This window comes from Camelus ferus, chromosome 3 (assembly GCF_009834535.1).
Source record: "Camelus ferus isolate YT-003-E chromosome 3, BCGSAC_Cfer_1.0, whole genome shotgun sequence".
NCBI classification, from domain to species: domain Eukaryota; kingdom Metazoa; phylum Chordata; class Mammalia; order Artiodactyla; family Camelidae; genus Camelus; species Camelus ferus.
In genome coordinates, this window is record NC_045698.1 from 62,316,903 (window position 1) to 62,342,014 (window position 25,112).

At 36.2% G+C, this 25,112-nt stretch overlaps 1 long non-coding RNA gene across 1 annotated transcript in view; it reads right to left on the bottom strand.

Moving 5' to 3' along the window:
• The window catches only part of LOC116662258, a 316,310-nt gene that overhangs the window by 123,374 nt on the left and 167,824 nt on the right, over nt 1–25,112 (bottom strand). Inside the window, exon 3 of the long non-coding RNA XR_004318298.1 lies at nt 15,401–15,516. This is a non-coding gene — a long non-coding RNA (uncharacterized LOC116662258). The remainder of the gene's footprint in view (nt 1–15,400; nt 15,517–25,112) is intronic.

Genomic DNA, 25,112 nt, shown 5'->3' on the forward strand with positions numbered 1-25,112 from the left:
CGTACAAATGATCATTGTCCCATACAGCTGGTTTCCTTTTCTGTGAGCACTGGTAATCAATTCAAGAATATATTGCTTTAAAGCAATTTATAGCATTTTTCATTATTCCTGATCATACTAGAAAATTATTCAGAGGTCAGAAATAATAGAAAAGTTTCCTCTAGGTTACCCTTGTGCTACATAGACAGATTTCCTAGAAAGTAACTGTATCATACAAAAGGCATCTTTTTTCCTTCAGTTTTATTTGTACAAAGGCTTAAATGTATATGCGCTTATATATATATTTGCATATATCACACTAATTGATAAACATACCATTATTTACATTACTGTATGCAAATATATCCATTTACATATACACACATTATGATTTTATTTTTAAATATAGTCAATGTAGGGAAAATATTAGTTAGAACTCTAAAAATCTACCACTATTGAAATGTTCCCATAATCTCTGAGCTATTCTGTAAATTATCATTATCCTTAAGAATGAATCATGGCAGTAAACTACTCAAAAGAGGTCATCACATAAGTCTCTCTATATAGGTATAGATTTAAATATAACGTAGATACAATGAGATGTACTATTTTGGTGAAATTAATATATCTTCTATAATAATTTGACATACAGTTCATATTTTTATTTGCTACAGTAACACATTGTTAAATCAATGTTCATTTTATAAAAGAATACATTCCAAACTGTAGAATCTAATGAATATGTTAACTTGGACAATTTTAAGGATTTAATTGAATCGTCTGGTCGGCATGTTTGATATGGACTCTAAAATCTTCTGGCACACAATAAACCTTTTAAATTTACCACCTGAGGAGAATTAAATCTTTTGGTAACTGAAAGGTCATGTGACCTGGGATACTTTTTATTTTATAAAAAATAACTAGTTTATCCAAAAAAAAGGATACTTATAAAATGCATTGTGTTTTAATGCTAGGAATGCAGAAACTAAGTTAAGGTCCCTCCATTCAAGATGCCACCTATCAAATACAGAGCCTCTGTCTAGTGAGTTGTTGTGAGAAACTAAATAAAAAACTTACATACTTGGTTGTTTCTTCTAGGAAGTGGCACTTAATCCCCCCACCCTTGAGACACAGTGACTCATAAGAAAACACGAGAGAGAAAAACAGTGACTTTACAGTGGAGAAACCTGGCAAACACAACCTTAAGCAAGCCACGAAGGCTAACACTGTAAGTGACCCGCAGTGGATAGGAAGTCCCCCTGACATGTGATGAGATAATCTCTCTGCTATTCTTGCCAAAACTGTATAACCCCAGACTAGTCTAATAAAAAAATTTAAATAAACCTGGATTAGGTGATGGTTCTGTAAGCTCTTCAGCCAGAACTCCTCAAGACTGCCAAGGTCATAATCAACAAGAAAAGCCTGAGACTCGTTCACACATCAGAGGGAACCAGGATAACGACATGTAATGTGGTTCCCTGTATCAGGTCTGGAACAGAAAGAGGACATTCAGGAAAAACTGGTGAAACACAAATAGATCTAGAGATCAGTTAAAAAATAAAACAATTCACATATAACTTTAAAGTCTAACAAATAGCTCTATTATATTTTTTTAAAAAGGAATTATTATTGCATCAACAGCAAATCAATCATAAACTAGCTGTCAAGAATGAGGGAAACTCAGCGTTCCCTATGGTCAGGCCAATGTCACACACTGAGTATGGTGTCACAGATCGCAACATGGGAGTCTATAATTAAGGATCCTGAAGGATCCTCAGCCAGTCGTTAGCAAACTGTTGTTTGCAGAACAATAGAAACTTCAGAGAGGGCAGTGCTGATCAGTGAAAAGACAAGGCATTAGCCACGTCCCACTCTCCAACTCAAGTGTGCTATTGTAGAGTCACACAGTATTACATTTCACTGAGGGATCCACAGCTTCAAACAAAACAGAAGAAAACTAATATGAATCCAGATAAGCACTTATGGAACTTTAGTGGGTATACAAGTCACAGGGCACCTTGGTAACAGCAGACTCTGGGATGGGGCCCGAGATTTACATTTCTCACAAGTAATGCCCCCCCCCCCCCCAGGGGATGAGAACACTGCTTGTCAGAGAGCAACACTTCAAGTAGGAGGGGTCTAGATCGAAATTTTAAACTGTTCTCTTAACCATAAACTTCATAGAGGGGAATTTGCTGCTATTTTTAATGCGTTTTATAATTTTTACTAATACATAACATTCCTCCACAGTTATCTAGTTTTTGGTTGGGAAAAATAAGAAAATGGAGTTTTTTGAGCTGTAGCCCTCCCCGTTCCTGATCCCTCAGTACCCTAACCTCACTCTTCTTTCTCATAACAACCCCCAGAAGCTTGACCTTATCCAGCCAAATTTCCTCTGCCACCTTCTCATCCACCTCATTCTGTAACTAGTCATTTCAACAATTATACTAGACCCAAGCGAGATGTTCTATGCCAGTTACGTTTCATCACAGCCCATGCCAAGCCCGGTCTCGGGCAGCACTCACTATCGATTACATCTTTACAGAAAAAGGGAGGAAAGTGGGTATTTCAGGCCTTTTAAAACTCATGCTTTTATGTTTCATCTGGGCATTTGCCTCACATTTAAAAAATGTACTTATGTTGACTCTTAATACATTCTCCATAGGGTGTTCCAAGCTTTCTATAAAACAAGACAGGCCAAATTTTATTCCAAAACAGCACTCAAACTTAACTTCCTGCTTCCTTGAGCTCCAAACACCTTTCCCTCAATCCAGATACTCCCTCAAATACTGAGCAACACATTTCCTTCAGAACAATCAATCAGTTTTGAGTGGATGTAACTTCCTGTCCTTGCTCTCCAGAAGGACACCAATGACTATTTGCCAATTCCCATGACATTTTTCCTCTCCCTTCAGCACCTGACACCATGGGACAGCTGCTTCTAGAAATACTTTTGGGCTTCTTCAACCTCAGATTGCTTTCTGAGCTTCCATCCAATTCTTTTATATCTGCTTTGCGAGCTTTTTAAAAAACTTTTACGTAAAAGACAGTAGTTTGCCAAAGTTATATATGACCTCTAGAATTACCGGCTGTCAAATCTTAGTTCTATCATTTTTAGCTTTATGATTTTGAACAAGTTGCTACACTTTATATCCTTTAATGTTTTCATCTATAAAATCAGGATAATAATGGTTTCTATCTCATAAGGTTGCTTTATGGATTAGATGAGTTATGATGTAAAATGCCTAGAACTGTGTCTGACAGACATTAAGTGCTAGATAAATATCAATTAGTCCTATTACCTACTCACAATCATACTTTCAGATAGTTTATCCACCCTCACTTCATCAACCCACTACATGGAGATGTTTCACAACTCAGTGTTTCTCAATATTACTACTATTGATATTTGGAACTGGACAAGGCTTTATCACGGGGAGCTGTCCTGTGTATTGCAAGGTGGTTGGCAACATCTCTAGCCTTTACCTATTAGACACCATTAGCAACCCACAGTTGTAACACAAACAAGCAAATTGTCTCCAGACACTGGCAAGTATCTCCTGGGACCAAAATAGCCTCTTATTGAGAACGACTATTCTAACCCTGTTCTGTCTAAGAATGTCTTGAGATAAATGTCTCTTTGATGCTTCAACATATGTCCAAAAGTGAAATTACCATATTCTCCCCCTAGGCAAGTTTCATACATTGTTTTACCTACTTCCCTAAGCAACTATTATAGAAAACATGGTAATCTTGATTTGTCTCTCTCTTGCTTTCTACAATCTAGTAAATGATGTCAAATATGCAATCCCAGTTTTTTTTTTTTTTTTTTTTTTACCATTTATCCTTAATGCATTCCCACTGATATTTTCAGAATCAGCCCCTCATTCTTTCAACACAGTTATGCTGGCCCCCTCCTCAGTGGTAGACATTCTCTAGTGACAGTAAGACAAAGATCCAGTCATCAGGAACCTCACATTCTAGCGGAGGTAACAGGTTAATACAGATTAATACAAACAGATTAACACACTGCATGCTTTTGAGTACTGATACTGTGTCATAAATAAAGCAGGGTAAGGAGCTAGAAGAATGAAAGAGGGCCTGTTAATTAAGGGGTTAATAAAGGCATCGTGGAGAAGGTGACATTCCAGTGCCTCCTGTGAAAAAGTCCAAGCATGCAAAAATCTGGGGATGGCAGCAGTAGAAAAAAAAAACAAAACAAAACACCAACCTTGAGGTGGCAATGCACTTGGCGCTTGTGAGAAAGTGCAGCAAGGTCAGGGTGCTGAGAGGTTATTCAATATGTGGAGTAGTTGCCCTGGTCGGATTTGAAATGAAAGGCAGGAAACAGATTCTAAAATAAATGCACAAGCAAAAAATCCCACCTGCCACCAAAAATGAAAAGAGATGGAGCTAAGGTGATAAAATTTTAGTAAAGTCACTTCATTTCTTTGATTTTCATATTTTTAATTGTTTTTCTGTTTTAGCTGATGTTTATGTATTGCGTTGGGATTGTGCATAAAATATAAATATACTATATTCACATATTTTATAAAAATTCTTCATTTATAGATGTTATACTCAACTCCTAGTTTAGAAGACAGCCAATATTCGTGTTACTTTTATGAAATTTAGACAATTCTGTGAATAAATACACATCCAAAGATACTTCAAAAGCATTTGAAAGACATAATATTTTCATATAATTATTACAGCATTAGAATTCTCCAGGAAGACATGTGAACTTAGTCTAATATTATTAAAATTAGCTTTAAAAATTCAAACTATGAGACCAGAGAAATGATTTCAACATAGCAAATTACACATGGCACTCAAGTTCTGTAAGTGATTTAATATGTAACATACTTTTTAAAATGAGCGTAGTCCAAAAAATTAGCCCTGAATGTTAGCAGTGCCTGGAACAACAGCTTAAAATTAAGAGTGTCAATTATTCTGCCTTCAAAACTTGTCTTTTGCCCTCTACAGACTCTCCTTGCTCCTGCTTTAAGAATTTATTACTTAAACACTAAAATCTCCTTTGGGCAAAAATATGATTAAAAAAAAAAAAGTGCCTAGGATACATTTTGTTAAATCATTTTGTTTGTCTTTTTGTTTTGTAACCTTTGCTTTTTCGGCTTGAGTTGCATGTATTCAATTGCTCCAAATGAAGAGGTAACTAAGGACAGAATGGCAGACCTCCTACTTTTGTGTACTTCAGTCAAACCCAGAACTCGATTCTAACGGAGAGGCTTCTTATTTACAGATGCCCTCATTAGCCGTCTTGCTGTGGAGACACGTACCTTCCTTCGCTTCCGTTAGTCCCCACCAGATTACACGACTCACATCGGGGCACTGCTGCATTTCCACTCGAACTAGCGCTGTGCAGCAAAACAACACTGGGAGGGAGTGAATGGTTATCAAGAGAAAGTTTACTTTCTGGGTTAAGAATTAATTTAACTGAATTGGTGCCGTGAAAGTGGTAAACACAATCCCCTCACTGTTGTTTGTCAGGGAGTGTTATATCACCCTGGATTGCTTTGTCAATAATCTGCCTGGCCTACGAGCTAAAAATCTAAGATTGCTGGGATGACTGACAGGCTGGAGATAGCTGATAATTCTAAGGAATTGGAGGTGTAAAATCTTTAAGGACCATGTCTACAGTATAAATGCCAGGGTATCTCCACATCACTGTGTACTTACAAAGGCAACAGCATTGTTAATGGCAGCCTGTCTGTCCATCAAGTTTGCTACTGGCGGATTTATCCCTCTTTCACTCCTTATCTTTCTTTGCTGTGTTTATTTCGAAACCAGCTGCAGAATAAATTGCCTCTTGTCTTCACCTCCTACACTGAGCACAATGATATGTTCTGTAAAGCTTAAAATCATGGTGTTTTTCTAGTACTCCTTTTTCAGAACACTGACTTCTAATTTTGTTTGTTTATGAATATGTATTGTTTTTTTTTTCCTCCTGTGGGGGCTTTTAGCAGAACACTAAAAATGACTCTTATTTACTTGGCAAGTGCTCAGGATCTAGATAAAGGTGTGTGCTATTTCATAGAGAAGAAATAAATAGATTTAAGATAACCATTTTGTTATTGCAGTTGAATAATTCATTAGATCTGCTCTGTTTTAATCAAATAATTAATAAACAGCCAAATAAGTTGAAAAATGTATTTCTACTAAACAGCTTTCAGAAGTTAATGCCATTTCAAGTATCCCTTCGGTATGCACAGCCGCCCATCTGTAACTTTCTAACTTATGAGTGGGAGGAAAGAAGATGTTGGTGGCTGGGCAGATTTCAAGATCAAAATTAGAATTTATATGAAATGTCCAAGCTCTGCTAGTTAACCTGAATGCTCTCATGCTGCAGGTGGGAATATAATTTGGGCCAATTACTTTGGAAATTTTTGGCTGCTACTACTACTAAAGATGATCGTGCGCATACTTTAACACTAACAACTCCTCTCCCAAAGATATACAGGTGTATGTTCTCCAAAAGACATGGAAAAACATCAACAAATATTTGTAAAAGCCAAATAATGCTCATAAGTATGTAAAAATACATATAAAACATGTATAAACACTATTTTAATATGGATAAAATAAAAACAACCAAAATGTGATCAACACTAGACTGGATAAATAAATTACTCTCTCTATGTATAGATTTATTCAATGGAATACTATATAGTAATGAAAATGAAGAATATGCAGCTGTCCATGACACATAGATGAATCTCACAGACATAATGTGGAGCCAAAGAAACCAAATGTGTATCATGAATGGTTTTCTTCATGTAAAGTTCAAACCCAGGCATAAAAAATAAGCTAAAGGTGATCTGGTGACCCTTGGGGCTTGGGTTGGGCATGAGGAGACTCTGGGATTCTGATAATGTTCTATTTCTTCACATAGACATTGCTGGTTACATGTGGGGTTAGTTTGTTTGCTGGGTTAAAATTCACCAATATATACACTTATTATTAGTGAACTTTTCTGCATCTCTGCTAATGCTACAAAAAAGTTGAAAATTTAAAAGTGTCCATATTTTCGGGTAGTGTTTGCTACTACATACTAAATTATAATTAGCAGGCATCTCCTGTATTCTCACTAAATGATGTTTCTTTGTTATTTGGAGAGGAAGTACAAAGAAAAAAGGTAAAAAGGGCTTTAGATGAAGTTATAGTCCATGAAAGGTACACATACATGCTCCGAGTAACACAGAGTTCTCTGACTATTAAACCATGAGTGTTTAGCCACACATACATGCATGTGTGTACACACACACATCCATTTGGGTATATTTAAATTAACGCTGTAGCCTTCTAAATTGGTAAGTAATGAAGGCAAATGTTCATCAGTCATTATTTTGCAACTTTAAAAAGTTATTGAACTTTGCTAATTACTTGATAGTCAATTGGAAGTCATTTTTATTTGGACTGGGTATCACATGCAATAACAGAAATAGCATTTATTCATTCACAAAATCTTTTTGAGGACGTATATTTCTGAGTTGAGCATGGTGTTAGGGCAAAGGATATGGAAGTAAGATGCAGAGTCCATGACTTTCCATGGAACAAAATGACCTTCTCGTTCAATAAACCTGTCAGCTGCTTAATATCTACAAGTAATTTAAATGCTATTTCAGCATGTCCCATTGATTGCAGTGTACAGCTCAAGAAGTTGCCCAGTGGTTTATACATACATATTTAAGTTTGACGCTTAAGAAGTTCACTAGTCAGCTAGGGCTGCTGTAACAAAAGTCCACTAAACTAGATGGTTTAAACACCAGACATTTATTTCTCACAGTTCTAGAGGCTGGGAAGTTGTCTTCGTGGCTTGCAGATGGCCACTTCACACTGTGGCCTCACGTGGCTGAGAAAGAGAACTAGCATTCTAGTCTCTTCTTCTAAGGGCACTAATCCAGTAATGAGGACCCCAACCTCATGACCTCATCTAAACCTATTATCTCCAAAGGCCTATCAAAATACTATCACATTAGAGGTTAGAGCTTCAATACACAGATTTGAAGGGGGGGATAGAGACATTCAGTCCATAACAAGAAGCAATATTTGGCAATGATGTATTTTAAAAGAACTGTATTCCTCTGAGGCTCCTGCCTTTATATTACTGCCCTTCCCCCTTCTTTGCTTTTTCATCTTCAACAGTGACATTAAAAATAGTAAAGAATATATTTGCTAGTTCTAATTCATTTTGTACTTGTGACAGTAATTATGCATTCATCACTATCATTACAACTAGAACTTTTCTCATTACCATTGCTTTGATGTAAAATAAATGAACAATTAGAAAGAAATCTATTATCACAATTGTCTAGTATGTAAAAAATGATTTTATTCCTTAGAATGATGTCATCTCAAATTGTCATGTTAACTGGAAGTTGTAGTTTCTGGACCCTAAAGCTTGATTTGCTCTATTTCAGTTAATGTTTTGTTATAAAAATCCAAGATATCATTACAAATCTCTGTTGTTTGGAAAATTTTAGTAACTAGTTTTTAATGTGGAAATATTTTAGGAATATTTACCCTTTCAATTTTGTCTTGGACCAACTCCTTTTTCTAGTTGGGTTCTATTTATAGCAATGCAAAGTTAGATTCCCCTATGGCCCTTTTAACAGAGTTCACTAATTCTACCAAACCATTAAACCAGCCATACAAAATTAATATACTTCAGTGTCTTAAATAATGTTTGACTACATGTCATCAATGACAAAATTTTTAAAAGCCTGAAATGTTTGGATTATGTAGCTTTAAACATCCAAATGTTGGGAAGGTGAAAATTTTAATATGCATCTATGGGTATCTGCTGTGATATAATCAGAATGCAAACCCTTTATTCATAAAAGTTCACTAGTTTAAAATCTGAATTGTTTAAGAAATCATGCTCTAGCAGGTCTGTATACAGAATGAACACTGAGAAGATAATCATTTTTCTTCTCCCTTGGACTTCGAGCAAATTGTAATGTGTCCTGGGATGTGTCTTGCCATGAGTATGACAATAGTAATAATTTCAAAGAAGTGGCCCAGGAAGGCACAACCAGTTGGATGCAGGTGGCATGCTAAATAAAACCAATTTGTTATCTTTAATACTCCTATGAATGCTAGCAGGTCTCGTGGCTGGTACGGCTTAATAAAGGATGTGGTAGAGCATTCCAGGTGAGAGAACACGAGAGACACAGGCATGGAAATGAGAGAAGAGCCCAAGAAACTTTGATTAGACCGATCTGGCAAATAAACCGTCCTAATTTAAATGAGGGTAACAGAAAAGGAAGGATAGGCTGAGGAGAAATTTAGTTCTAGAACAAATAAATTTGGCCAGAGAGAAACTATTAATAATATTTCAGTATAAATATAACCTTAAAATGGTATCTTGAGATGTTCATCTAAAGATACTCAAGATGGAGAACGAGCAAAGTAAGGGAAGACATGAGCAGAGGGAAGCCTTCTGAGTAGCTACTGCTGTCCTGGGACTAAAGGCGACTTACAGGGCCTGAGTGATGCTGTGTTAGTTACATGAAAGATAGATGAATAAGCTAGGACTGATCTTGTTGAACTGCATATGTTATAAATAATTTTTAAAAATATTTGTTCTAAGCACTAGGCAAGTAATATATATCATTGGGTATACAATTTTACAAAATAAGAGATATATTGAATTTTTAAATTCCCATTATGCTGAAAATATGCCACCATACTACCTTATGGTTTTTAATCCACAAATGGTGAGTTGGATGGGGACTGGACTTCACTAGGATGTCTTGTCATCATTTTCCTTGGCGTCTTTCATCCCTCAGGAGGCTAGACCAGACTTCTTGACTCTATGATAACGGGAGCATTCCAAGAGGGCAAACTCCAGTGTCCAGGTGTGTCTGTCAAGTCTCCATTGTCATTCCCTGTGCTGATATCATACTGACAAGTAAGTCAGACTGCCAAAGCTAGTGTCAGTGTTGGAAGGGACCAGAAAAGGGAGTAGGGAATCATGGGGGCCATTACTGTAACAAAATATTACAATAATCTATTGTGGATTAAATGAAATAATGCATAGAAAGTTGTCAGCATATGCCTAATACATAGTAGGCACCCAATAAATGTTAACTGCTATTAAAACTTCGTAATGGTATCCATGATTATATATTTCACAGTCAGTCTCACAAAGGAGCTATTTTACTTACTCCTTACAAACTGGCTTTAACAATATTCCTGTGATCTGCCTGTTCTTACCCAACACCCACCTTGACTCAAGACTTGGTACTTGGATACAACTCTAGAGCAATTTCAGCTTCAAAATGTATCAATAAAAAGTAGATATTTTACTGAAGATTTCCTAGGGAAATAGATAAGAGAATTTACAATAGACCCCACATAGCAAAACTTACTTAAATTCTCCATTAGGATTTGCTATTCTTCAAATTCTTCTGTCCTGCCATCTGCTTTATCTCCTCTCTAAGAAGCCTCCAAATTCCTTCCTTTTGCCTAAACAATTCACTCCTCATTTTCACCAAGTATTATTACTCAGATAAATAAAAGTCTCATTGGTAGCCTAATTAAAATCATATCTTTCTCTTTTCAGATAAGCCTCCAGCCACATCCCACTAACTGATTTGAGAATAGGAAAAAAAAACTCAGAGTTTCAAGTCAAATATGATTTAAGATTAAGAAAAATAAATTTATGAGACTGAAGAAGAAAAATAAATTTAAACAAAGAAATGTTAAGGATTAGAATTCTAATACAATGCAACATGAGTGTTAAAAAAAACAGAAGAACAAGATAGTTTCAATAAAATTATTAGTTCTCATGTCTGACTCTTCCAGCTGACCATAAACAAAGCACTAAGAGAAATGAGCCAACACACACACGTGCGCGCGCGTACACACACACAGACACACACACATGTTCTAAGTGTTTCAGAAGCAACTGTGAACATCAGCAATGTGGGCTTTTTTTCTGAACAGAATAGACCCAGCAGCCTGTGTTGGTAGTACCATGCACAGTGCTTTCTTGAAACTCTCTGGAGTGTTTCCTTTTGTGTTTCTCCTTCCCACTCTCTCTCTGAATTGGAACTGACTGCCTCTGTTGAGTTCTAACTGCAGACCTTCCCTGTAATCCTTGACAAAATCAGACTCACAGTTCCCACTCTCACACCTGCTATTACCCTTTCCTTCAAATACACCATCTATCCTGACAGTAAGTAAACTTACCTGGAGGAGTATTCCTTGCAGAACTGCAGATTGTCTTTCAGATTATCTGAAAGATCAAGTTTTAAGTTCTCCTTTGATACTAAACATAGGTCTTTTCCTTCTTGAACAAGCTTAGAATGTACCTTTTTATTTCAGGTGGAAAACACATCGGAGTGATGATAGGACGCGACGTTTAAGATTATATAGAGAAGCTGTTCTGAAACCTCCTATTTCATCACATCAGTCTGATAGGAAATATAATGTTGCTCAAGAAATGCTATAAAAATGGCCTCTATGTGCTTCTAAGTGAGAAAGATGGTGGCTATTGGAATAAATCCTCTGTTGGTCAAACCCTTTTTCTTTTGAAGGAAAAATAACAACAGAAAAGAGTTGAGAAAGCCTTACCAGATGAGAAAAATTTTTGTGTGAAGCACTATGACTTCTAGACAATCACCACCAGTTTGAGCACTTTGAGGAAGGAATGATTTTTGTTTTATATATCTATGATGGATTTGAAATGAAACAAAGAGCTATTAACAAGACTTCATTCCTAAAAACATTCAATAACTAGATTCTCCATAACAAGATTATCTTGTGAGTGAGATAAACTCCACATTGAACCTTGATAAAATAGCATGGCTGAGAGAGAAATTATAGAGGCAGGGATGTGAACAAGGTGATGTGGGAGATCGAGATAGTCTAGTACATTCCTCGGTACTCATAACTTTGTATTTCTGTGTACTTTTTATGTTCCTTAAAATTACTCAATTCGTTTGTATGCCTACTGTAATTATGTCATTTACTCGTATACAAGATGTCAAACTATTTATTTATTTGTATACTGAAAATAATTCTTCTTTCCTCTCACAGTTTCTAGCTAAAAGTTAAATGATATCTCACAGTATCTAGCTAAAAGTAAGTATCATATACTGTGAAGTCTGGGATCTTTATGCAGTTTTACATATATTTTAACAGAAGTTTCACACATAACAAAAGAATCAGTCATCACTGAAGTAATGGGGAAAACGGACACAGATACAGATTTCCACGAAATTGTAATTTGAAGTTAAGAATCTGATCCATTAAGTGCCAGAAATGGCTGCAACTTCACACCATACACAAAAATAAACTCAAAGTGGATTAAAGACTTGAACATAAGACCTGAAACCATAAAATTCCTAGAAAAAACATAGGGAGTAAACTATATAATTTTTGACAATGATTTTTCTTCTGGATTTCATACCAGAAGCAAAAGCAACAAAAGCAAAAATAAACAAGTGGGATCATATCAACCTAAAAAGCTTCTTCACAGCAAAGGAAACTATCAACAAAAAGAAAAGGAAACTTATGGAATGGGAGAAAACATTTGCAAGTCATACATCTGATCAGGAGTTAATATCCAAAATATATAAAGAACCCATACAACTCAACAGTAAAAAAACAAAACAAAACACAAAACCCACAAACAATCTGGGCAGAGGATTTGAGTAGACATTTTTCTAAATAAAACGAACAGATAGCCAACAGGTCCATGAAAAGGTGCTCAACATTACTAATCATCAGGTAAAGGAAAATCAAAGTCACAATGAGATAATACCTCACAGTTGTTAGAATGGCTATTATCAAAAAGAAAAGGAAATAACAAGTGTTGATAAGGATGTACAGAAAAGGAAACCCCTGTGCACTCTTGGGAATATAAATTGGTTGAACCACTATGGAAAACAGAACAGAAGCTCCTCAAAAAATTAAAAATAGAATTACTATATGATCTAGAAATTCCACTTCTGGGTATTTATCCAAAAGAAATGAAAACACTAACTCGAAAAGATATCTGCATTCCCATGTTCAATGCAGCACTATTTATATAATCGCCAAGACATGGAAATAACCTAGTGTCCACCAACGAGTGAATGGATAAAGAAAATATGGCACATGTGGTACACACAATGGAATATTATTCAGTCATAAAAAGTGAATCCTGCCATTTGCAACAATGTGGATGGAACTTGAGGGCATTATGTCAAGTGAAATAAGTTAGAGAAAGACAAAACCGTATGCTCTTATGTATGTGAAATCCATAAAAGCAAACAACAACAACAAAAATGAACTCATAGATACAGGGAACAGGTTGCTAGAGGAAGGGAGTAGGCTCATGACTGGGAGCAATGTGTGAAAATATTTCAACAGGTACAAACTTCTGGTTTTGAGTCCTGGGGATCTAGTGTGTAGCATGGTGACTCTAGTTAATAATACTGTATTGCATATTTGAAAGTTGCTATAAGAGTGTAGATCTTAAAAGTTCTCATCAGAAGAAAATAATTGCAATTGTGTGGTGATGGATGTTAATTAGATTTTTTGTGGTGATCATTTTGCAATATATTGAATCTTTGTGTTGTACACTTGAAACTAACATAATGTTAAATCAATTATGACTCATTTTTTTAAAAGAAGAACTAAATGAAAGGTTATATACTACTAGATTAAGACCAATTATGAGGCTACATTTTCAAAACAGTGTTGTTATAGATGGAGGATAGGCAAAGACACCAGTGGAGTAGAGAAAGCGTATAGACTTAGATCCACACATACGTAACCATCTAATGTAAGGCAAAATTACCACTGCAATGAAACAGAATCTGCAAAGTAAATGATGCCAATCAACATAATCCATTTAGGGAAAAAAGTGTTACATCTGACCTCACATGATACCCCAAAATCAAGTTAGATGGCTCAAAGATCTAAATGGGAAAGGCCAACAGTGAAGTTTTTTAGAAGACAGCATATAAAAATATCTTCCTGACCTTAGAATAGGCAAAAACTTCTTTATTGGGACATCCACTATGAAAACACTAACCCTAAAGAAAAAGCCTAAGTTGAACTGCATTAAATTAAGGTATTATTTTCATTTAAAAATAGAAAATGCAAGGCATAGAATGGGAAAAGTGTTTTTTGCAATACATACCCATGAGATAAGACTTGTATACAATACACATGCACAATAAAAAAAAGCTCCTACAATAAGAAATGACAGACAACTCTAAAAAAATAGACAAAAGACTTGAAAAATCCTTCATGTAAGAGCATATGTGAATTGCTAGTGTGCATATGAAATGGTGATCAACTTAACTACTTCTCAGCAAAGTGCAAACTAACACCAGTGAACGACCAATGAACACCCACAAGAATGGTTAAAACAAACAACTGACGGACAGTACTGAGTATTAAGGAGAACACAGAACAATTGGAACTCTCATTAAATGCTGGCAGAAGTACAAATTGGCCCAAATACTTTAGAAAACTTATTGACAGTATCTACTAGAGCATTGACTATGATCATTTTTTAAAAATGGTTGTAACAATATATGGTGTATACAAAAGAGTTTGCAAAAACAATATCATTAAGTCAATGTAAATATTTTAATGATATTGATTAGCTTTTAGAATTTAGAGATGACATGGAAATCTCAAAAATTCTACAAAAGAGAGGAAAGTATAATAAACTAAATATAATCTACAATATCTGTTAACATCTTAAAATACTTCTGAGATTTTTTCCCAAGTGGAAAAATATGCTATTATAATGTTTAATTTTTAAACTGAGACCATACTCTAACTATACATGTGGTGATGTACCTGGCTTTTATCACTTTTATATTCTTTATAAATAATTTCATATTATTCCTTATTTTGGATATTTGTAAAATAGACATAAAATATGAATAACAAATATGAGTGGAGTTACTCAAGAATAGAAACAATTTAAAACTATGAGACATTTTATAAAATCATATTTGTTAACTTTACAATTTTTATGCCACCCAGCAATGTATGATAGCATGTTCATAGTACCCTGACCGCAAATACTACAAAATTGTTAGCTGTAAATTTTTATTTGCATTATTTTTTCTCAGAAATGAGGCTTTTATCTTTTGAGAATGATCATTGTTTAATTTGCTCATTGGTGGTTTATATTTTTTTGTAAATGACCAGAGAGAGTCCCTTACAAATTACAGATGTTAATCTTTCCTGTGATACTGCATATAAATTTTATAGTTATATTTCTCAATTTGTTGTCCATTTAAAATTTTTAATGTAACATAATTGAAGTGGTTTATTACTGTGTCACTTACCTTAGAAGGGATGAAAGTGTCTCCAAAATCCCCTGTTATGCTCAGAAGGTTAGTGTGGAGCACCATGCTTTGCAGCCTCTCACACTTGTACTCACCGATCTGCAGCCTCACTCTGATGACACGAGGATCCTCCTTCCGGTTTCTGGCCAGATGAGCGTGCGGGTCTGTGGTAAAGGGCTGCAGCTTCCCCTGCATGTCTCCCCTGCGGTAGCTGGAAACAGAGAGAGTGATACTGGTTCCAGTTCATTGCAGTGGATCCCTTCTCTGCAGAGGATGTGGATTCAGTGCATTAGCTCAGGTAGTTGGGAATAACTGGAGAAGTTTGATTTATTGGCTGGAACCAAGAACCAAATGTGGTTTATACTAAATAAACTTGAACTACCAGGATATTTTTGGTACAACAGAAGAGAAAACATACCGATACTGGAATGTTAGATTAGGAAATCCGGATCACCAATTGCGTAAGCATGTTCACTTGGAGGGTCTCGGAGTTGGTCTCTCCACCAACACTATGGGGAAAGCACTTGTTAGGAGAGCAACAGCATCCTTGAAGATCTCAGTGCTGGCTAAGAACTGTAGATCAGAACTGCTATCATCAAACTGAGCTCCCCCAAATACAATGGAGATGAGCAGCTTGTGGTTGGCTGGGGTAAAGGGCCAGCATTTAATTACCAAACACAAGGCCAGTACATTCACCAGAGTGAGAAGCAGAGCCAAGTATAATCTTTGGCATTGGCTAGTTGACCACAGCATCCCTAAAGCTGACGTAGGTTGTCAGCTTACTAAAATCTCACTTGATTTGTCTAAATGGAAAAACACCAGATCTGGTGAACAGGAATCCGAATTGAATCACAACATGAAAATTCATGCCTCTTCACCCGTTCCAGAATTTGTCAGTTCATAAGCCCAAAGACCCCTGAACAAAGGTCAGGTACTCTTGTAGAAGACGTTATTACATAGCTAAATTTTTATACTGTACTTTTCTTCTTCTAACTTTCCCAAAGGTATCTGATGCCATTTACCAGCATGGCTGTGCTTTGGGGAAGAGGAAATAAAAAGACTTCTCAGGGATTACTGAACATTGGCTCTCAATTGACACTAATTTCTAGAAACTCACAGGGCTCACATTCGCCTTACAACGGGCCCAGCAGCTCTCACCCCACTACTTTGCCCATTTCTGCATTTCCAGAATGCATAACTGGAATTGAGATATTCACCAACTCCCATTTCAGTCCTCTGACCTGGGGAGGCTGTGCTACTATAATAGAAAAGGCTAAATGAATGTCACCAGAATTGCGTCTGTTTACCAAAATAGTCAACTAAAAGTAACAATACATTCCTAGAAGGATTACAGAGATCAATGTCATCACCAAGGAACTGAGGGTACAAGGATGGTGATTCTTAAGTCATAACCCTTCAGCCCACCTATTCGGCTGGTGCATGTAAAATGGGTTTCAGGGAATTACAGTGGATTCTTGTAAATTTAATCAAATGTTGACTCCAATTACAGCTGCTTTTCAAGTATCATTTTATTGCTGGAGCATATCAACACATATTTTAATACCTGGTTTACCAAATAATTTTTCCCTATACCTCTAGTAAAAACTGTTAGAAGTAGTTTGCTTTCAGCTGGCAGGACCATCAACACACATTCACTCTTTTACTCCAGGGCTACATTATTTCTCCACCCCTATATCATCATCTAGCCTGTAGGGACTGTAATCACCTCTCCAATCCATGGGAAATTACAACTGTATGTGACACTGATGACATTGCGTTGACTGCACCTGGTGAAAAGGAGGTAGCAATGTGGTGGTTTGGTAAGACACTTGCATACCAGAGGACCTGAAATAAATCCTACAAAGGTTCAGGGACCTGCAGTCTCAGTGTCTTGGTGAGTACTTGGTGTCTTCTTTTCATAGTGAAAAGCAGCTTGCTCTTGGTCCCACTAAGTAACAGGCATGCTGCCTGGTGGGCTTTCATAAATTTTTAAGGAAATATGTACTTCATTTGGTGGACTAATGTTAGTCATCTGTCAAGTATTCCGAAAGACTGCCAGTTTTGAGTGGACCCAGAGTAAGAGAAGGCTCTGCTATAGTTGCAGGCTAACGCGTAATCCACTCTGCTCGCTGGGCTGTCTGACCCCACAGATTAAGTGATCCTTGAAGTATCTGCGACAGACAGGGCATTGTAAAGAGTCTTCTGGTGGGCCTCTCTACGTAAATAACACTGCAGACTTCTAGGGTTTGACAGCAATGCTATGTCACCCTCTGCAAATAACTCTTCATCTTTTGAGAAACAGCTTCTGGTCTGAGACCGGGTTACAGGAGAGACTGAATGTATTGCCATGACTAACCCCATATCACTGCACTGCTTTATGCTTCGCAGACTGGCAGCTTGCCAGTGTGAGTCAGACACCAGCTTAACGCATCCTCTGAGCTCCAGGAGATACACATCAGAGTTCTCTAAGTGGACCAATTAGAACTCCCTTTCCTAGGTTTTAAGTAGAAGAAAATTACCCTGTAGCAAAGTGGTAGGAAAAAGAGTATGTGTTAGGGAGGAGCAAGGGAGGAGTAAGGGGAGAAGGAGGTGGAGACGGAAACACCCACAGCTTCCTAAACAACCCTCTTCTACTATCCGCCCTGCAACCATGTTATAGCCTCAATCTGGATGAGTAACCAAGAAGTGCCTGGAAAATGCTCTAATGTGCCATGAAGATCCTTCTTCAGGAATGAAGGACTTATTTTCCTGTTTTCTGGGACCATAGTCAGCTGACAGGCCTCTCTATCACCCTTCTTTATGAACTGGCCTCATCTGAAGAGAGGTGACTTGCCCAAGTTCATGTCCCCTGGGAAAAATAAGATAGAGAAGAAGGAATAACAATAAAAATAGCAGATTGTAACATTTATTGTACATTTGCTATTTTAGGCACTTTGCAGATATTTAATTCCTAAAGTATTTCTATGAAGTAAACGTTTGTATCATCTTCCATATTTTATTAAGGACTTCAAGATAACTTAATATAACTAAATATACATCTCTATCATCTATCTATCTAAATTACTCAATTTTTCATCTCCTACCTACTACTAGAGTGACAACTCCACTCTATACACTCAGTGACAGGTGCCAGTAATTGTGTTGAGTAAATAAATGAATACATTAGCTAATTTTGTTTACTTTAGTATACTTTTTCCATCTGCTATTTTTAAATTTGTTTTTACAAAATTGAGATTATGAATCATACACATGTCCAGCCTGCCTTTTATTATGCAAGAAACATTCTTTATTGTCACTAAGTATTCTTCAAAAGCTTGACTTTTTAATTACTGGATAATATTCTATAACATGAATTAACCACTTTTAATATCCAGTTCCTAATTGTTGATCACTCAGACCATCTAATATTATAAATTATAGTGTAATAAATACCTATACTTTTTAAATCTTTTATCTTTAGTTCTTAATTCCTAAGAATTAGTAGCATCAATATTTTTAAAAAATGTCTGTGCATATTGACAAGTTGTCATCTAGATATTTTGTACCAAATGAGTAGTGAATGAGAATATATCTTTCATTTTACTTCAGCCACACCGGTATTAGAATTTTTAAACAAATTACAAATTCATTTTCTTAAAGAGGAGTTTCCTTCTTTTGGTTTCATATTTTCAAACACTATTAATTTAAAGCCATGACAAAGAATTTGTGCAGATCAATTTGTTCTTGGAAATACTCTTTACTTTGGATTTTGCAAGTGAGAATTGACCAAGAGTTCCCGTCCCTGGGTTCAAGGCAATCTTCTTGAATCTTGCAGAGTAATTCAGCTTATTACTGTTGCAGGAAGAGAAGAAACTGTAACTAGCAACCTGGGCAGGTGATTTGTTGAGAAGTTGGGAGAGGTAGTATAACTCATAGGAAATATTCTACCCCCACCTCACATCTGTCCAGGATTTGTTACTGAGTTTTTTCTTCTACTAACACTCCATTTCACTATGAGATTCCTTTTGTTCCGATCTTGACTGAACCTGCCATCTCCCTGCCATTGCACCCACACTGAGCTTTATCTATCACCCTCTGTTCTTGAAAGCTCAGGCCTCACATTCTTGTCCCTGCAAAACTAGGTTCTAATAATCATGACGCATCCTATCTATTTACACTAACCTCCAGCTTTCCTTCCATGGCTAACTCCCACATTGGACACCTCTACATCTACTTCTCCTTTAGGTTCCAGTTCCTCATTTGCCCTGTGCTGGAATTTGTCCTTATTTCCCACTGACTTTCCATAATCAACCACTTGGAATTCTTTGACCCACTATTCACTCAGCTCTGTGTCAAGATTCAACTACTCACAATTATTAACAATTCTCACTTATACTAAGGTAAGGGAACTCAGGTACAGTATATCTAGAATCCCTGAGTGAAAAGTTAAAGAAAATATTATTCTGTATCTGGGTTAGGTACGACTGACAGATTACCAAGAGGCTTGTTCTACTGGGGTCAAGTTATTTTCAGTTAGATAGGTAATACCTAATCTATTTGCACAGTTTACATAACATAAAAGAACAGAATATTGCTGTTCTTCATATATAATGAGACTGATTTTTTAATAGGCTTGAAAATGACATAATAGCTGAACAATCATTGTAAGAAAGAACTTCCTTTTAGTAAAGATTTTCAGATATGTAGATGTTTTCAAATGAGATAAGATTATTCAAATATATGCATCTAAATCGAAAGCAAGGCAAGGCAAGGCAAGGCAAGGCAAGGCAAGGCAAGGGAAAGATGGCAAACTGCTCAATATCCGAGATACTTGAAGAGCAATCAGACTTAGAGCCAGAGGGTTGGTCTTAATAACTTTGAAGTCTTCTTGAACAGAATTCTACATTTAAAATTCTATTCTCTGTGTTTACTTTTCTCACAGACCCAGTGAACCTGGCAAGCCTACTGTAACTACAAATTACAATTTGGAGCTGGAACAAAATGGTGAAATGCAGACACACCTAGGCAGCAGGCGGCCCTTCTGGCAGTCTGTCCTATTGTGTTTTTCTTTACGATTTCTAATCCAATTGCATATTTAAGAAACTTAAACATTTTTAAAACTGAAAAAACTCAAGAGAAAAATGTTGCGTTTTTAATTTCTTTTATGGAGACTTGGTATCTCCAAAAGAAAAGCAAAACTCTCCTGCCAAAAGAAGATGTTTTTGTTGTATTTTAGTTTTATCGTTACACGTGGGTGGGAGGATGGAAGGAACCCAACATGTTTCCTGCTGTCATTATTTCCTTTTTTTATACTTTTGTTTTAAATGCTGTCACTGAGTTCAGGGGCCAGGAGAGGGAGACGTTAATATGGAAAGCATAGCACTTTTTTTTTTTTTTTTTTTTTTGGCGGGGGAGCAGTTCTTCTGTTCTTAGTTCAATTTCTACCAGGTTAGACTCGGGAGTACTCCTGAGGAGGCCATGGGACTGAGGGCTGTAAAAGTCAAGAATCTTTGTTTTCAGTGATAATCTTGTAACAAATGGGAGCCAGGTGTGCAATATTTGAATTGGCTGCCTTTCAGAGTTTTTATTTATTTTTCTTTAGGTATGCAACAGCTAGACAGACTAAAATGAAAATGCAATCTTGTAGTGTCTATTTTGGGTGGTGTTTGAAATGGTTGAGTAATTACAACAAATTATAAGGAAAATATGAATAAAAATGCAAGCCCGTGAGACAACACAGGAACTCTGGAGCTCTCCCAAATACAATAAGCCTTTCTTCCTCAACTATTGGGATCAAATGATGTCACTCTTTTTGCTAGTCTGAGGCCACCCATCTGGTTTAAACACCTTTAGACATACATTATAAAGGGTCATTGATGGTACTTACGAATTATAGTCAAAGAGGTGGGAGAGACCTAGAAATGACCTGGCCAACCTCTTCGTCTGACTACTCAAAGCACTTAGCCCAGTTCAATGGTAAAACTGAAATTAGTGATTAGTACTTCCACTTCCCAGCTCAGTCAGCACTTTTCTCTTTACAACACTCTTGTTTTCACTTCATAAGGTGATGATCAGTAATTGATAGGAAAACAAATCTTTAAGTAAGCACAGAAGAATCAGTATTTACATCAATTCCTAACACCTTCCATTTCTCAAAAGATCAAAACTTGTAGAGGAGGACTTGTTTGGAAAGCATCTATTTCCCCATTTTATTGCTGCACCCTGATTTCTGTTGGATAAAATCCCCACCCATTTGCTTCACCCAGGGCTGACCATATTCACAATTCCATCCCAATAAGAATGCCAGGTGGTCTGGCCCACCACTGGGCCATGCCACTGTCCCCAAAACAAACCAGCATGACATAACTGCAGCACTTCTGCAGATACACCTTTATGCAGGTGCTCTCTTAGTGCTATGGTTGCTGACAGGCCATAGTTGAGATGCACTGCTGCTGGAAAATACTATGGGAGCAAGAGAAAGCATCTGAAAATGGGAGATATCCAGTGAAAGATAGAGTTCAGAGACATACACAGAAATAGGTAGGACAAGGACACTGTTTCAAGAGTTGCCAAATTACATAAGAGTTCAAAGAAGTGTTAGTGTTGTATAGATTCTAATTTATTACACATTTTTCTGGACTCCCATAGTAAAGTACATTTTTTGTGTATTAGACTAGCCCTCCCAAACCATCATTTAGAAAACAAATGAGGTAGAAAATAAAGATGTAAGTCCCTTTGGATTGACTTTTTTTTTTCTTCTACTCCCGTTGAATTCTTAATGTTAAAATATTTTTAAAGAGTTATTCTGAACAAGTTATTCTGAACAAAGAGATATTCTAAGATGTCACAGAAGGGGATATTTGAGAACTAGAATAATTGCATAAGAAATGGAAATAAAATCATGTTTGGACATTTTTAACATTCCAACTTTGTATTACACTTAGAGATGAGGATGATGAGTACAAATTCAATATGGAATTAATGTCGTCTTATTACAAATGTGTGTATTCACAGGAACATAAAGCAGTCCTGTATTTCTTGAGAACAATAATTTTGAGTCGTGTATGAAAGTAGTCTTAAACACTTTTGAGTAGACGTTCTTGTCCTGTCCTTTTAGCAAATATCCATTCTTTATATGCCTGAACTATGTTCTTTTTTGTTTTCCCGTTATTGACACAGTATGGACCAAGATCATAAAAGAGATAATTTAAGGGTGACTTCATACCTGAAAAGTTGAAATCATTGGTTTCCCCTTACAGAAGACTCCCTGGGGAACATAATACAGGGAATCATGGGCAATTTACTACCAGTTGTGATATGTATCTGTCTGATATGAAAAATCAATGGTTTCTCTTCTTTAAAAAAAATGGCCTCCCTGGGGACCAGAGAGTAGGAAGGTCAGAACAGCTTTCCAGTTTGCATGCTTAGCTGTTTGCTTTCTAATAGCAAACAGTTCTTCAAGTAATGACACTTTGGTCTCTGGTGTAGTGGATGCAGCCATGTGTGCTCTGCCACGTCTACCACTGTGCCGCTATTATGTAGAAGTTCTGACTTAGAAGAGAGACAGAGGGTTTTCAAGATGAAATTGTAGCCCATTCACCTGCCACTCCCTCATTTAGACTTTATGTGTATGATACTCCTCGACTCCCCACCCCAGCCTTCAGAGAGGGAGAATCTTTGTCACATTTGTACATAATACTTAGGGCCCTGATTTTTTTTCTTTTTCCTATGGCATTTCTTTTACCAAGAATTTAGGACATATAGCATACCAGCACAGTGATATATTAGTGACCTGTATATTTATACTGGGCCAAATAGATTACCTTAGCTCCAAGTCTGATTAGGATATTTGTAAACATTATCTCAGAAGGTGCTGATGTGTGTGTGTGTGCGTGTGTGTGTGTGTGTGTCTAGAGAGAGGAAGAGAAAGGAATACACACATCAGCATATGTTCAACCAAAATAAATTTTGGTTTTAGAACTGGCTTTTTAAAAATATTTTGTTAACCCCTTAAGTGTAATTGCAGACAACCTGAAACATTTCAAAGACACTGGGACACATAAGATAAACTACTGGGACTTACTATCAAATATATATTACTTTTTTTAGAAAGTTAGGAATCAGAATTGTAGTGCCTTCATTAAATTCCTTGCATTCAATAAAGCTATATGGCCTTTACAGTAAAAATAAATGCCCTGTTTCTACAATCTTATTTGAGAAATGTGATAGGAAGGTATGTGGGTAGGATATATGCATCTCCCATATTACTGTTAACATTCAGATTCTATTCCCAAAATTTAGGAAATTTCAAGTATTAAGAAACAAGAAAAAAATTTTTGAAATTCTTGTGAACGTATTTCATGAAATTTACCACAATATTTGGCAGTATTGACTAGGATCCTAAATTTTGTATTCATTTGACAAAGCTGAATATATCACATTCCCTGACTTCAAACTATAAAGCTACAGTAATCAGAACAGTATGGTAATGGCACAAAAACAGATACATAGATCAACGGAACTGGATAGAGAGCCCAGAAATAAACCCACACACTTACATCAATTAATCTATAATAAAGGAGGCAAAAATATATACAATGGAGAAAAGACAGTCTTTCAAAAAGTGGTGCTGGGAAAACTTTACAGCTACACGTAAAGGAATGAATAAACTCAAAATGGGTTAAAGACCTAAATATACTACCATATATCATAATACTCCTAGAAGGCAACATAGGCAGAACACTCTTTGACATAAATTGCAGCAATATTTTCTTGGATCTCCTGAAGTAAAGGGAATAAAAGCAAAAATAAACAAATGGGACCTAATTAAACTTAAAAGCTTTTGCACAGCAAAAGAAATCAAGAACACAAAAAGACAACCAGCTGTATGGGAAAAACATTTGCAAATGATATGACTGATAAGGAATTAATATCCAGCATATGTAAATAGCTTATACAACTCAATATTGAAAAAAACAAACAAACTAATTTAAAAATGGGCTGAAGAACTGGAATAGACATTTTTCCAAAGAGGAAATGCAGATGGCCAATAGGCACATGAAAAGATGCTCAACATCACTAATCCGCAGAGAAATGCAAATCAAAACTATCATGAATTATCACCTCACACCTGTCATAATGGCTATCATCAAAAAGAACACAAAAAACAAATGTTGGCAAGTATATGGAAAAAAGGAAACCATCCTACACTGTTGGTGGGAATGTAAATTGGTACAGCTACCACTGAAAACAGTATGGAGATTTCCCAAAAAGCTAAAAATTGAGCTTCCATATGACCCAGCAACTTCACTCTTGGGTATGTAGCTGGAAAAAAAACAAAACAAAACCTCATTTGAAAAGATACATGTACTTCAATGTTTACATCAGCATTATTTACAATTGCCAAAATATGGAAGCAAACCAAGTGTCCATTAACAGGTGAATGGATAAAGACGATGTGGCATATACATACAGTGGAGTATTACTTAGCCAAAAGAAAAAAGAACAAAATTTTGACATTTGTAACAACATGGATGGACCTAGAGGGCCTTATGTTAAGTGAAATAAGTCAGAGAAAGAAAGCAAATACTGTAAGATCTCACTTATATGTGGAATCTGAAAAATACAAGTTCAATATATAACAAAAAAGAAACAGACTCATATATAGACAACAAACCAGTGGTAATCAGTGGGGAGAAGGTGGGGAAGAGGAGCAGTATTGGGATATAAGTAGGGGAGTGAGACGTACAAACTATTAGGCATAAAATAAGCTATAAGGATGTATCATACAACACAGGGATTATAGCCAATATTTTTAATAACTATAAA